At 48.2% G+C, this 14,811-nt stretch overlaps 1 long non-coding RNA gene across 1 annotated transcript in view; it reads left to right on the plus strand.

Moving 5' to 3' along the window:
• The window catches only part of LOC115305700, a 30,455-nt gene extending 27,988 nt beyond the window's left edge, over nt 1–2,467 (plus strand). Inside the window, exons 3-4 of the long non-coding RNA XR_003914948.1 lie at nt 1,435–1,530; nt 2,418–2,467. This is a non-coding gene — a long non-coding RNA (uncharacterized LOC115305700). The remainder of the gene's footprint in view (nt 1–1,434; nt 1,531–2,417) is intronic.
• Nucleotides 2,468–14,811: the final 12,344 nt, after the last annotated feature.

Raw genomic sequence — 14,811 nt, forward strand, 5'->3', positions numbered from 1 at the left:
GGTGAAATTTTATTTCTCATTCTCCTTACATAAAGAGTCTTGAGGTGTACCTTCTGAGAGCCCAACTTTATGCAGGATAAGCTGTTGGCTGTATCTCTTATCCCCACACCCTGTGAAGGCCACCACCAAAGCTCAAGGTTCCCAAGGTTCTAAAGACACTCTCAGGTTGAAGACCAGTTTTGGTCCTTGCTTACCAATCTCTTCAATTTCTTTCTTTCTTTTTTTTTTTTTCCCAGTGTGGGGATACATTTAAGATTAAATGTTGTTTAATTAAAGCTGTTGTTAAAATTGTTATTTCAACTAAGAGGGTCATTGCACTGGTAGAAATGAAACATTTTTGGGGTGCCTGGGTGGCTCAGTCAGTTAAGCATCTGACTCGATTTCAGCTCATGTCATTATCTCACTGTTCAAGAGACTGAGCCCTGAGTCAGGCTCTGTGCTGACAGCGTGGAACCTACTTGTGCAGAGCCTGTTTGGGATTCTCTCTCTCCCTCTCTGCCACTGTTGGTGCATGCACCCTCTCTCTCTCTCTCTCTCAAAATAAATAAATAAACATTCTTTAAAAATACTTAAAAAATAAATGAAATATCTTTTTCAAGGCTGGGGTTGAGATGAAGGTAACTCAACCTTGACACATACAATTCTTTATTAATTGCTCTGGTTCCAACACCACTTGCCCTCAAATGCCCTCTATTTGAAGGGTGTGCAGAGTTTGGGAGAAAGAAACATGGCAATAAATCTTTAATGACTGCAGATGAAATGTCAACGGACAGTCTAATATAGTAAGATAACAAGAGGGGAAACTTATTAATCACAAAGCAGGAATTGTGTCTACTCACATTCAGGGCTTTGAAAAGGAAGTAAACCAGCTACAGGCACCAAATCAGCCTCTCTATCAGGCAAATTGCACTGTCAGAATTGACTGGGTACAGCATATCAGTCCAAAGTTTAAGTCTTATGGAATGGAGGAGGAGGTGGGGGAGGGGAAGGTGATGAAGCGGCATATGTTTCTCTAGAGTTTCAGCTCCCAACATGGCGGAAGGATTGAATTACTTTAATCACATTTAGGAACAAACAGTGGAGATTTTGACACTTGCCTTTGGGATTCACTTTTAATTTCTGTCAAGATCAAGCATAAGGTTCTTGGGAGGAGGAAAAGAGGACAGGAAACTGAGATATTGAGATTACTTTGAGGACATAGAATAGAGACTCAGTTGTAGTAATTCATTGTTCTGGGTGCAGCATCCTGTTCAGAACCTCTGTTTCAACCCAGTGAGGAACCAATAGCAGGCATTTTCATGACTGAGCACTGACCTACTTGCTTAAATGTTTTCTTTTGACCCATCCTCACCTATGTTTTGGGTTTCACTAGAGGGAAAGGCACAGAGAATGCAGGGAAGTGTTGGCAACTGGAATATTATTCTATTTTGACAGGTCCTTGTCGTAGACTCACTGACCATCAGCTCTTTAACTCCTCACCACTTGACAGATAAGAAGCCTGGGGATGAATAAGGTACAAAGATACATGAGGTAAGCTGGGAGCAGAGGGAGGTCAGGAATGAATGTTCTAAGGAATATTTGGCTTGTCTAGACAGAGAGGCTGGTGAGGAGAGGGTTTGGGGTAAAGTGTCCACTAAGGTGAGGCCTGAGTGTGAAGAAAAGATCGAAACACCTGGTGGTTCAGACCTCTTCACCGTGTTCTTTCTGGGCTTGGCAACTACCACTCAGATGTCACTTAAGCTGGACACCCAGATTCTAGGAAACTTAACTGAACAACAACTCTCCTTGAGAATGTGGGTTGAAGGAAGGTCTTTGGTGGTGGCCAAGCTAAGAACGTGGGCCACATGTGGCCACCACAACCTTTCCTGCTAGTAGCCAGGGCTGGGAGAGCTTGTCCTGTTTGTCTCTCTGGTTTAATCTCTTAGGGGCTTGTAGCATCTGACTATTGGCAGTTGTGGTCCCAGGAACAGTCCTGGGACCACAGTTCCTGGATCCCAGGAACAGTGGATCCTACATGGATCTTGCCTCAGGCTTTGCTTCAATAAGCTAAAACTGATAAAAGAATTTAGCTTCTTAGCCTTTAAGAACTTCTCTCTCTTATACTCAATGTGCCTCCATTTCTTCACAAAGCAGAGAGAGGAGGCACAGAATGATGCAAAAAATGAGAACTGAATTTCAAGGCAGTAGATTTGGCCTCTAGCTCCTGCTTTGCAGCTTTTCAGTTGTAAACTTGGATGGGTCACCTAAACTTGCTGAACCCTCATCGTTTAAATCCTACCTCTCTGTTATCTAGTGCAGAGGTCTCCAGGGGAGGATGTGCGACATGATCTACTGGGTACAGTGGGACAGTGTTAAACTCTTTCTTTTTTGTTTTTTTTATCTTTTAAAAATGAAGCTTTAATATGTTTAATATACAGATTGACACCAGCACCTCACTTGGTCCTTCTGTCAGATGGTCACACACCAGGTATATTGGATGACATATATGAATGCAAAGAAGGAGTGTCAGTGAAGTGAGTAAAAATTTTCAAAAGTCTCAAGGATTTCATTCGAAATATGAAATATTTGACTATGATTTGAAATACTTACATCTGTTTATGTTGATAAGGAATCTCGCCCTGTGTAGTATGACTTGAGATATGAGCTAATGATAGAACTTTAAAAACCATATTCATCTATGGGGATGGCGACATTTTTTGTCAATAGGTTTTGTAATCAAAAATGTTTAGAGGCCACTTTTTGGTTGTGAGACTTGTGGGTGATACAAAGCAACACAACCCCACTCTCAAAACTCTATCAGAAGTGGAGGTGGACAACCAGAGACAACAGTTTCAACAATGGTGGCATTTTTAATGACAAAGGACAATGAAGCACATACAACAAAGGGGCATCCATGCTGTGCAGTGTTTGTCCTAGGCCAGAGGCCAAAGGCAAAGGAGAGGAGCTGTCAACAGCCACATCTCTCTGGAGTTGGGGCCTCAGGGGAGAGTTGTTTAATGCATTCCTGGACTGCTTACGGAATGTCCTTCCTGTTCTTCTGGAGAAAGAAGCAGGCTTGCCCGGGATGAGGCTTGTGGGGCTTCTGCTCAATGGTATGAAGGAAAGGAGCTCATTACCTAATTGCCTTTGGAGACTACCCTTTGCGGAAGGGGGCTTCTTTTGAGAACAGTCAACTTTTCCCTATGGAACTTTGCAGCAGAGATTTGACAATGCCTGTCCTCTCGCTTGCTCCCATGACCCCTACTCCTATGCCATGGGGCCCTCCATTTATATCCCCCACTTCCATAAGACACTCTTCCCCAGAGGAGCAAGCTAATAGTTGTCCGAGGCCTAGGGACTGGGGAGGGGGGGGGGGGTCTCTTCACCTCCTACTAGAGTAACTGTAGTTGTTGCAAAACTTACAGTCACGAGCAATTGTAGAGGCAAAACGCCCCTGAGCGTCCAGTTTATTCTGCTGGTCTCTATGGTTGGAGTTGGGGCTTGAAAGTCATCATTGTCTCCTGGGGTTTGGATGGGAGCCCAGCAAATACCTAGGAGCTTGGGAGAGCTCTGGAGCTGCCTCTATTTGGAGGTGCAGGTGGGAGTCTATACCTTCATTCATCCGGCCCCTAGGCTCTGCTTTACCATGCCAGCAGACACTGTGTGTGGGCCAGCAGGCTGGCAGCCTAGGGCTCAAGGATGTGGGAGCAGGTGAGAAAAGCAAGTGCCAAGAGCCCCAGGGATGGAGACATGAGCTGGGCTACTGGGAATGGAGCCCTGAAGCCAGATGAATTTGGACTGAATAATCATCAGTGCCCTACTCTTTCTGAGCAGGCTCTCTATGGACACTCACTATGGCATTGTACACAACTCCTCCAGAGCTGTCCTGTTCTGGAGAAATCAGGGTTTCTGAGATGTCATAAAACTTCCTAAGGCTAAACAAGCCCCTCAAACCTGGAAAAGATGGGAAGGATGGTAAGATAGCTGAGTTAAGGCCACAAAAATTGAGTGGATACATACTGTCTCAGTGACCTAACCCTGACCATGTAGCCTTGGTGATAGAATCCTCCAAAGTCTTGGAGCCACCATGGAGCCACTACAGGAGTCAGAGGGTGCTGTGTATAAGCCAAGCTGGTCTCCCAAAGCCCTTTTTGGGAATCTCACGGTGCAAGTTCTAAATGAGGGGATCCCATGGTGAGAGGGACTTTTTAAACTTCAGGTTAACAACTCATTGTCAGTCATGAAATCAATTAGATGGATCTCCTTCCCAGAATGAAGGCAGGCAGGCCAGAAGGGAGGGAGGGAGGGCAGGAGGAAGGGTGGAAAAAGAATAGAACATTTTGCAGGGCATCTCTTGTTCCATAAAACTTGTATGTATGCATGGGTGTACTAGGTCATGATAAATACCTATTTCTTATTACGGGTTGAGGTTAAAAATGTAAAAAACACTGTCCTGGGAAGATCCTTGTGTTTGGGTTGCTTTCACTGCTTACAGCTTCTTCCATTTATCCATTCCATTTTTACCATCGGGAACATTAACAGAGTGAATGCTCCTATCGTAGGTAAGAAGACAAATGAGTTAACCTTTCTGAACCTAATGTTTTTTAATCTCTAAAACAAGGAAACTGAGAAGAAGCCTACTGGCTTCTGTCTTTATGAACCCATGACTCTGTGTCTCTCTGGATGTGTTTTTTGGAGTTTGCTGAGAAGCTTCCTTTTGTTCCCACTATGCCTATACCTATAAAATATTTAAGGAGAGAAATGAGCCCTAAAAAAATGGAAAAGCAAACAGATGGGAGTGCTCCAGAAAGCTCAAAGGTCATATTTTTACCGGGACTGCTGCCTCTGGACAGCTTAGAAACTGTCTATGGGGACAGGGTCTGTAGGAACCTCAGGGGGACTGCAGGATCCGTTCCAGCTCTGGTACCATGGCAAGGGGTACAGAGAGTGCCAGGCAGCCTCAAGGACAGTGAACAGGGGAGCCAAACAGAAAAGGGGAACCCATCAGACCACCATAGACACCAGAAGCCCAGTAGAGAGATCAAGAGGCCAGGCAATGCCCTTCCCCTGATTTTGTAAAATGAGGTACAGAGGTGTGGCCTCAGCCTGGCGCTTCTGGAATCTTTCTTCTGAGGCAGATCACCCCTGGAAGGGCTCCTTTGTTTCTCTACAGACCCTTGGGTCTATAGCACTACAGCATGGCAAAGGCACACAGCAAGTGCCTACTAGATATTCTTTGATGTAACTTTCCAGAGATGAATACTGACAAAAATGAGCATCCTATAAGGATTACCACCCCTCCCAGGCACAATAAGAATATAAGAAATGTTAACTTCAGGGAAAAGAAACAGAACATTTGTGTTTTCTGCAGAGGTTCTAGAACATGTGTCAAATAGCAGTCAAGCTCGAGGAGTTCAAAGCTATTCTGTAGCACAGGAATGCTGACTTACAAATCTTAACCGGAACAGGGTCTCAAGAGCAACGGCCCTTCCTAGTCCCTGGCTGGGAGAAGGTAGGATCAGGAGCCAACTGGTGATTACAGTAAGACTGGGAGAAGGGAATCTCCGTATTCTTGCTTTTCTACTTTTCACAAAATGACATTCCCAAGAACAAAGCTGAGGTGAAAAAGCCGTCTTCGTTCAATATAAATACAAGCCAGATAATCATCAAGTGATCAACGATGCAATACAAACAATACATGCTACGAAGACCAGAGAATTGACAGTCACTTTTGCGTAGAGATTTTCAGGAGAGCCCTGATGTGAGAGACAGAACCTGATAGAGGCTAGGTCTGCAGAGACAGATGAGAAAGAGCAGCTTAGGTACTGGGGAAAGAGAAAAAGAACTTGGTTAGGGACATTGCAACAGGGCTGGTGGCAGCACACGCTGGGGTATCTGAGGACACCTATGATCTGCAAATCTAGGTCATCCAGATTGTGGTCCAACAGGTGAAAAGCCCATGGAAATAACTTTTTCTTTTTAAGAGGCACCATGGAGCAATGGAAAGTGCAGAGAGAAGACCTGGGTTCAAGTTATGGTCACTCTCCAAAGGCAAGAACTTTGACAACTGCTCACCATCGTACAATGAGGGAGTATTTTCTACTCTGCCTGACTGAGAAGGCAGTGATGAATGTCAGACAAAGAGCTATGAAGAGACTAATAGTCAATGGCTAAGGAATACTCAGTAGTCATCTTCTACCACATTGTGATAAGGTTTATTTTCAAGGTGTTAGGTTCACTCATCTGGCCAATGAAGCACCACAAAAGTGACATCTTCCCGAGGCTCATGGAACTTCCTGAGAATGTCCCAAGGTGTTGGTTATCAGAGATTTCCTCTCCTATTTTTCTTCCCATAAGAATGACTGCTGGCTTCCCCAATGATGCTTTGGGCAAGGGGTTTCTTTCTTTTATTTTCATTGCAAGCAGGGACTCTATCCATCAGCTGGCAGCACCTCCAAAGGGGCACTTCCTTTCACCTATTTCTCAGGATTGATGGGTCATTCCTCAACTCAACCAGTCTGTGTCTCTTTTATTTTTTTTTTAAACCTTTCCAGACTTAAAGTTTTCATGATAGTCTCTTAATCAACTGTGTGAGTGCCTACCAAATTTTGCTGTGTGAAGGTTCTTCTTTCTGTTCACCTCAGTCCATTTCTCTTGATCCCCTTATTGAGAGTTTGAGAGCGGCTGGTTATCATACAGTTTAGCATAACTGCTTCATGAATGGTTCAGAGGCTTTGTACCAGCAGATTTGCTGGACTGTAGTACTGTCCTTCATTGAACAGCTGTTGGGCACATCATTTAACCTCTCTATGCCTCGATTTTCCACCTGTTCAGCTTGTCCCTCTGAGCCACGGTTTCCTCCTCTGCCTAAAGGAGCTCACCAACTGCTGGATGGCTTTGTGGGATCTCTATTATAGAATATTATATTGTTAATTACTATTTCTTTACACATTCTCCCACTGGACAGTGAGGGGAGCATACCTTTTTCATCTCTCCTCTAGCATCTTGAAGGGTGCCTAGCTCATAGCCAAGGATGAAGAATAATTTCTAGCCAAATTTTCTACGGCATTCCCCCCCCCACCCCCCATCTACCTACAATTCCAGGTCTCATGATAGACTCTTTTCAACTCCTCTCTTCACACCAGTGTCGTTTAGGGTGGGTGGTGGGGGACTGGGGATCGGTCCAGGGAAGCTGACACTAAGCGCGCTTGAATGAGATTCGCGACAGGCCGAGAAGGGGTTCAGCCACGGTCGTGGGCGACGGGGGACAATGACGCAGTTCCAGCCTCCCACTGGGGCTGCGTTTTCCGTTTGCGCTTTTGTCCTAGCGAATGGGGTTCAGGCTGAGTTCCCAGGCGCTTTGCAGAAGTAACGTGACGGCGAGCGGCGTGCGGGATTTCCCACGAGCGTAGAGAAGGGATGGAAGCACCCGGCGCCCCCAGCGCCCCGCCGTCGGTGAAGTCCCGGTCGGGTCAACCCAGGTAGGGGGTGACGCACCTGGAAGAGGTGTGCGCAGCAGGCTGGGTGGAACCACGGCGGCGGGTGGTGGGCGAAGGCATCACAGATGAACGCGGGCAGAGTGTGGATCTGAACACACATAACCCTCGAAAACTCTCACGCCCAGAGAAGGAGCATGCTTTCCTCTGTGGATCGCCGCCGTGGAGGACTACCCCGAGCAGAATCTTCCAGTGGTTGATTCCAAGTCAAGATGGTAGCAAAGCCGGCAGCTTTCCCTCAGGGCGGGGGCAGGTCCGTTGGGCGGAGCCAAGGGAAGGGGCATGTCCAGGGGCGGGGCCATGAGAGGGGCGGGGCCAGGTGCTGGGCTGTCTCTGCTTGTCAAAAGGCTGCAGCCGAGCGGGAGGCCCCGGGAGCGCGGAGCAGCGTGCCCACCCGCCTGATCAGGTGCGGAACTGGGAGCGGCGGGGTCCCAGGATCGGGATTGGGCCCGGGGTCGGGATTCCGGGGGGTACCGGGTCTGAGTGCCCGGGTGCAAACACTATAGTGTAAATCGCAGGGGCAAACTTGGCTACTGAGGTCTGCGTTGTCGTGCCATGAGGCTGAGGCACTGACGGGACACTGAGGTATGAGAAAGAGCTAAAGTTCTTGCCAGGTTGGCGAGAGGGGCAACGACCTCGGTGCTCAGGCAGTTTAACAGACAAATGTTCTGCTACACAGTGCTCAGCACTTGGGCAACGAGAAGCGTTTGTTTCCTTCCTCTGTTGGGGAGCCTTGGCGTGGAGTGGAGGAATAGGAAAGGAAGATCGGCTGTCTATGGTACTAAGGTCCGCTGGAGATGGAGAGTGTGTAACTTTATCATCTTCTAGGACCTACGTACGGCCACCTACGATGGTGGAATTGGATCTTTTAAGTAGTTTTTTTCTTCTTAAACCACCAATGATTTTAGATCTGTATTAATTTTTTAGGAAAGCCTGTCTTTAGATGTTCGTTCAGAGGAACTCAGGGGCAAGCATCTAACCAGAGAGGGAGCTCATGGAGTAGTTTTTGTTTTGGGGAGTGAAGGGTCCCTCCTCTGTGGGTGGTGGGGGAGAATTTAGGGGAAGTATCTAGGAGGGAACAGCACGTGGTCTGCATGGAGCAGTGGATAGTGACTCCTTCTCCTCCACACACCCTGGAACGCTGAAGCTGAGACCCAGGTTACCCGGACTGGGAGAGCCCTAGGTCTCCCTGCCCAGGCCCTTCCCGCATCTCCTCCTCCTCTTTCTCCTCCTCCTCTTCCTCCTCCTCCCTGCGGTGAGTGAGTCAGCCTCCTGTCTGGGCTCAGTTGCAGCCAGAGGGGCCAGAGCCCAGGCAAGCAATTGGGCAGGCATTTTCCGAGCATTGCAGGAGCTCTTGTAGGCAGAATCAGCTCCACTCTAGCTCCCTGCTGGAAGGCTTTCTTCCTCATGGCCGGTGGTGGCCACCCCTCTGAAGGGAACACCCAACACAGCGATGATTATGGGATGGCTATGGTATGATTCCAGAAGGGGTTGACTGTGAAGAGATTGTGGATTTGTGGTAAATCCACATCTCATATCCTTCTCTTGGGATCAGGAGGTACACCCAACACTGTAGACTTCCAGCCTCTCATTCCATTTCTGCCTAGTGATCTTGTTAGCAGTACAGCTCGGTTTGCAAGGTGTGTGTGCCCAGGAAGTCAGTAAGGTTCTGGGACTAGGGAAGGCATGGTATTGTCAAAGAAAGTTTAAGCCAGGATAAGAAGTGGGCTTTGTTGAGGTGGAAATGGATTGTCTGGACACTGGAACCTCAACTCAAGGAACTGCTGAGTGTTGTGTACTGGGGGGGAGATGGGCTTCCCCATCCCGTCCTTGTCCAAGTGCTGGAGGGGATTGAGGGTCCTTCTGGAATGATATGTAGCCAGACCAGGAGGTAGTAAGACTGTAAATTTCTCTCTAGCTTTTACTTTGGGTGCTTCAGATCCTTGAGCAGAAATGGGAGCCGACTCAGTGGCCTCTCTGGATCTATATGAGACAAGCCCACAACCAGGCTGTGGTGTGGGGCTGACTCAAACTGCGAAATGCTAGAGATTCACGGACTGTACTCTGGTTGGGTCCCATGGCTTCAGTTGGCTGGTCCCTCATTAGTCACGACTTGGACCCTTTCCAGGAAAGGAAGGAAGAAAAAGGGTAAGAAAAGATGAGAGTGAGATAAGGAAGGAGGGAAGGAGAGTTAGGAAGCTTTCCTGACCCCTCACAGCTCCTCAGTCAAGGCCATCACACTTTATTTGTATGAACATTGTGGAAGGTCTGGTATACTTTGGGGCGCCCTGGTTATTTATATTTCCGGTTTCTCAGTCTTCTTTCCCATCCTACCTCAGAGCTGATCTCTTTTGGGACTAAGTCCCAGAGGAAGTACCAAGAGGTCCTTCCAGACCCTCACCCTCTACTCTCAGACCAATAGCCAGTGTCTAAAGCCAGTGTCTCCATGTTCGGCCTGGGGCTTGGGGGCCAGAGCAGGCAGTTAGCAGGCAGGAGAGGGAGCTCCACTGTTCAGTCCTTCACCCTACATCCTCAGGAAGCGACAGCCATCCCAGCCTAGATCTGCTGCTGGAACCTCTGCTAGAAGCCCCGCCCCCCCAGTTGTCTTTGTCTAGCATTTGGGTGCTGGTAGCTGGAGGGCTGGAGTCAGGAGTACCTGGAAGTCTGAGCTAGGATGAAGTTCCAGTTTGTTACTGAGCAGGAGGTGTCATAGTAATCCAGCTCTCCATTTGTCCACTGCTGTGAGTCTCCTTGGATGCAGGAAGAGGGAAGTAAGGAGATGACAAGTTGTGACTAAACACACCTTTGAGGGATGACAGGAACAGAACCCACCAAATCAGGCCTCTTCCCTGAGATGGTCTGAGCCTGAGGATGGGCAGCTCCTGTCTGTCCAGTTCTGAGAGGATCCGGGTGGGCAGAAGTTAGCCTGGCTGTCGCTCTGGACCACAGGGCCTCCCTTCCAGTCATGCTCGTCTCTAATTCCCTCTTCACCCTCTCCTGTGTCAGTGTCCTCTTGGTGGGCTAGAGAGAGTGACCATGTAATTCACTGGCCAAACTGGGAGTGAAAAGGGGTGCTCTTAGTAAGTTCTCTCAGGTCAATAGACATAAACCACAACTGTCTAGGGCCAACTGAAACATTTAGTCATTATGGTGAACAGCACTCTGAACCTATCTGAGGTTACACTGATGGGTGGGAGTGGGTTTAATGAGGAAGAGAGGTTGGGGAGGTACTTAATGATGAGGGGGAGATGGAGGTAGCTTACTTCTCAGGGCAGCCCCAGCACCCCAGCTTGCTCTCTGGTGTTGTCACCCAATTCCAGTGTTTTCCCTGAGGGCAGCACCGCTTCCAGCCACCTTCTCCTAAAACCCAACCTACCACTCGCTCACTCGTGTGACTTCCCTTCACCCTTGACTTATGACTGGCCTCACCTTTGGTTTTCCTGCCCCACCCCTACCTCAGATGGGGACAGGAAGGCCTGCCAATTCCCCGTCAGCTGCCCCTGGGGGAATTGGGACTTATAATGGAGCCAAGACTCATGCTTCCTCTTCCCTCTTCCTCCATATCTGCAGCCTCCTCATTTTGTCTGTCCAGCTTCCCAGATCTCTGGGGGCCACACCATACCACAGGGAAGTCCAGGTCTAAAGCGGGTAAACAACAATAAGGGAAGGGTGATCAAACCTTGCTCATGTGGATAAAGGGCACAGGTCACTTGCAGTCAGGTTCTGGGGAAATGGTGAGCAGGGTGGAGGTCAGAGCCAGAGAAAAACTGCTTAGCAGGAGAGGGAGTCAGTTCCCCCGGACACTGGAGTTTGATTGTCTCATGAGGTCTGAATATTGGGGAAATGGTCCAGGGCGGGGACAAACTGTTCTTGCTCAACCCAAGCTATAGGCGTTGGTGGCAATGACTGCATTGTGCCGCTGTTAACGTGTAGAAAAGAAACTGCCCTCCCTTCTGCGTCTGTGGTCCTTGTGGCCCAGATGCTCAGGGCGGGCTCCCTGGAGAGTCTTCAGAGGTCCAGCATGAGAGTGATGGGGGTGACTGACGTGGGGGTGTAGCCTCCTTAATGATGGTGTAGTGACTGTGAACTTTGGCAGGAAGGAAGTTGTTCTCATCACCAACAAATGAAAAGGGCAGGTGAAGACCTTTTGGGAAGTCCCACCCTTTGAAGTGACTTGTGGGGAGAGGGAAGGGGGAGAGACTCCCTGGGCTGGCAGGGGGAGGAGAGGGGAGTGGCTTGTCAGTAAATGGCAAAAGTGAGAGGCAGAAGCAGCAGGCACTAGGGGAATCTGAGTGTGTGTCATACGTTTGCAAACCTGCCCTGCAAGTCCCGTGCCAAGGAATAGACCAAGCAGTGTTTCCAGAACGAGGTGCCACACAAAGTCCCCATTCTGCACAGGGGAGAATCCTGGTCCTGAGCAGGGTGTGGGCAGCTACACCAGCGGGAACGTGGAGTTTGGGCAGCACCCAGAAGCCAGTTCTTGGGAAGCTGCTGCCTCTCACTGGCCTTCTGACCACAGGTTGGAGCTTTGAGGTGTTACGCAAGCTGTGACATTCCAGGCACTGTGAGGCACCCATGAGCCCCTAGGCTTTGTTGGTGACACATCCAGTGTGTGCCACCTGCTGGCACTGGGGTTGAAGCTCCAGGAACAGCTACTCACTGAGTGCTCAGCTTGGTTGTACCAGGTGCTGTGCTAGGTACATTGCATGCAGGGCCTCCCAGATCTGCCTTGTAAGAAAGGAACCACTGTTATGCTCCTCTTACAAATGGGAAACTGAGGCTTGGTGAGGTTGAGCAATGTGCCAAGGTGCCATAGCTGATGAGTGGGACAGTCAGGACTTATACTTGGGTCTGTCTTAACTTCCTTGGAACCCTACCACTTCTGCATTCATGGGAGCCCACAGGGCATTTAGCGCCATGCCTTGGACATAATGGGTCTGCAGTAAATGTTTGTGAGTGGCATGGTTAGATTTACTAACTGGTTTGAACAAGTTGACCTGGGAGCAGGCTTGGTTTGCCCAGAGGTTACTGTGGGGACAGTGGCCTCCCAGAAGGAGGCTCCTTCTGCCAGTACGCTCAGGCCTCAGTGCTTCTCTAGCACTACTGGGAACCCAACTTGGGTAAAAACAGCAAGCTCAACCCAAGAGAGAGAGAGAGTTCATTGCAGAGAGATTGCATGGAATCAGGTAAGATTTGAATGGTCTAGAGGCAAATAACAAATACTCTTTCAATTTCAAACAAGCCACTTTATTGATAACCTACTCTGGGCGAAGGGCACCAAGGATGACCTTTGTCCCTTTGGTCAACTGGTCCTAATCTCATCGTGGTTACCCTTTCCCCTCCTAGCTACCCCTCAAGGAGCACTCCTGAACCTAGCCTACTGGAAGGGGAGATGGACTCTAGCCACATCTGCCAGCCTCTGCCAGGCACTGTGTGATCCCTTATCTCCTTTCATCTTGACAGCTTCTTCTTGGCGGAAGCTACTATTATTCTTTCCAGGGTGGATATGGGAAACCAAGGTTTAAACTCTGCAGCAACCTGCCGTGCTGTAGAGTTAACCCATGACCACAGCGCTATCCTGCTTGCTGGTGCTGGGCTTGGCCATGCAAGCCACTCTTGGTGCCAGAGCCTGGAGATGGAGTTGGCAGGAAGAGAAAGTGCTCATCCTACCCTTCAGCTGTGCCCCCCCACCCCGGGTTGCTTGGTATATTCCTGAAATGTTAGGTAATGTTATTAGAAGCTGTGCTAGCAGCCTCAAAGAATAGGAAGAACACAGGATTTGAGTTAAACATACTTGGGTTCAAATCCCATCTTTGTCACTTTCTAGCCTGTGACCTTGGGTAGGTTTCTTAATCTCTCTGAATCTCAGTTTCCTCACCTGTTAAGTGGGATAAGAATAACTCTGCTGTCAAGAGCCATGTGAGGATTACAGATGACTTAAGTCAAGTGTCTGGCATGCAGTAAGCCTTCGAAAAACTTGGGCAGATGGTCATTCAGCAGATATACATTGAGGGCCTACTATGTGACAGGCATTATTCAAGATGCTGGGAGTCTAACAGTGAAGTCTTGCACTTGATCTCAAATTTATTAGACCAGAAACTCATCGTCTTGCAATTGATCTAAATTTATTAGACCAGAAACTCATCGTTGCGAGAGATCCCTTTAGAGAATGGCTGTCTTTGCACCTGGCTGAACTCAGATTTGGCAAATTTCTCTTCTAGCCATTTGTTAGCTGATGAGCCTGGGAAAGTTATTTAGCTTCTCTGAGACTCAGACTCTTCAATTCTTTTTATTTATATTTTTGACTGAGATATATCATATACACATGGGTATACAATATGCTTATGTATAGATTAAAGAATAATATAATACAGTCTGTACACATCACCTAAGTTCAGAATGGAATGGCTGTAGCGCCTTAAAAGCTCCTATTCTTCCTATTTGCATCTCCTTCCTTGTTCTCCACTCCACCAATATTTTGAACGTTAGTTATTTCCTTCCTTTTCTTTGGAAGTTAACATCTATGTACATTTTACAAAACAAAGTATTGTTTACCTTCACATGCCTATGGAGCTTACCTACATGCATTTTCCCTGTGATGTACATCCTTCACCCCCTGTCATGCTTCTGAGAGTCCCCCCGGGTTGACACACTCAGAGGTAGTTCATTAGTTTTCACTCGGGGTGATGTCCATTGTAAGGATGTGCCACAATTTGTATGTCCTCCCTCCTGGTGATGGACGTTTGGGTTGTTTCCAGTTTGGAGTTATTATGGTAATACCGCCAGCAGTACACTGTGCTTGTCTCCTGGTGCGCGTAGGTGTTTCTCCAGGGCACATACCTGGGGGCAGAATTGCCAGGGCACATGGGATTCTGTGTTTGGCGTTGCTTCACAGCGCCAAACCCTTTCCCACGGTGGCTGTACTGAAAAGCATTCCCTTCAGCAGTGGATAAAAGTTCCCATTGTTCCCCATTCTTTTCAATACCCAATATGGGCTTCATTTCTAAATGAAAAGGTTACCCTAAATGAGTTTCTAAAGTCCGTTTCAGCTCTTATAATTGGATCGTCCTCTGCCGGCTATGTGTGTACCCCTGTCTGATGTGTGTACACAGGTGGTCCTGTATAGGGATCAGCCTGACTCTGTGAGCTCTGCTCAGGGTCTCCAGGTGCAGCTAAAGCCCTTCCTTGCTGGGCTTCCAGCAACAGTGAGGGAGGGGTCCCATGGCCCCACACCCATCCCAATATTTGGTGTTTTGTTCAGTTCAACCAAGAGCCTGGTGTCAGTGCTGAGCACATAGTACACGATCAGTTAATACCCACTGGATTGCATTTCTGC

The sequence above is a fragment of the Suricata suricatta genome, chromosome 10 (assembly GCF_006229205.1).
Source record: "Suricata suricatta isolate VVHF042 chromosome 10, meerkat_22Aug2017_6uvM2_HiC, whole genome shotgun sequence".
Lineage (NCBI taxonomy): Eukaryota > Metazoa > Chordata > Mammalia > Carnivora > Herpestidae > Suricata > Suricata suricatta.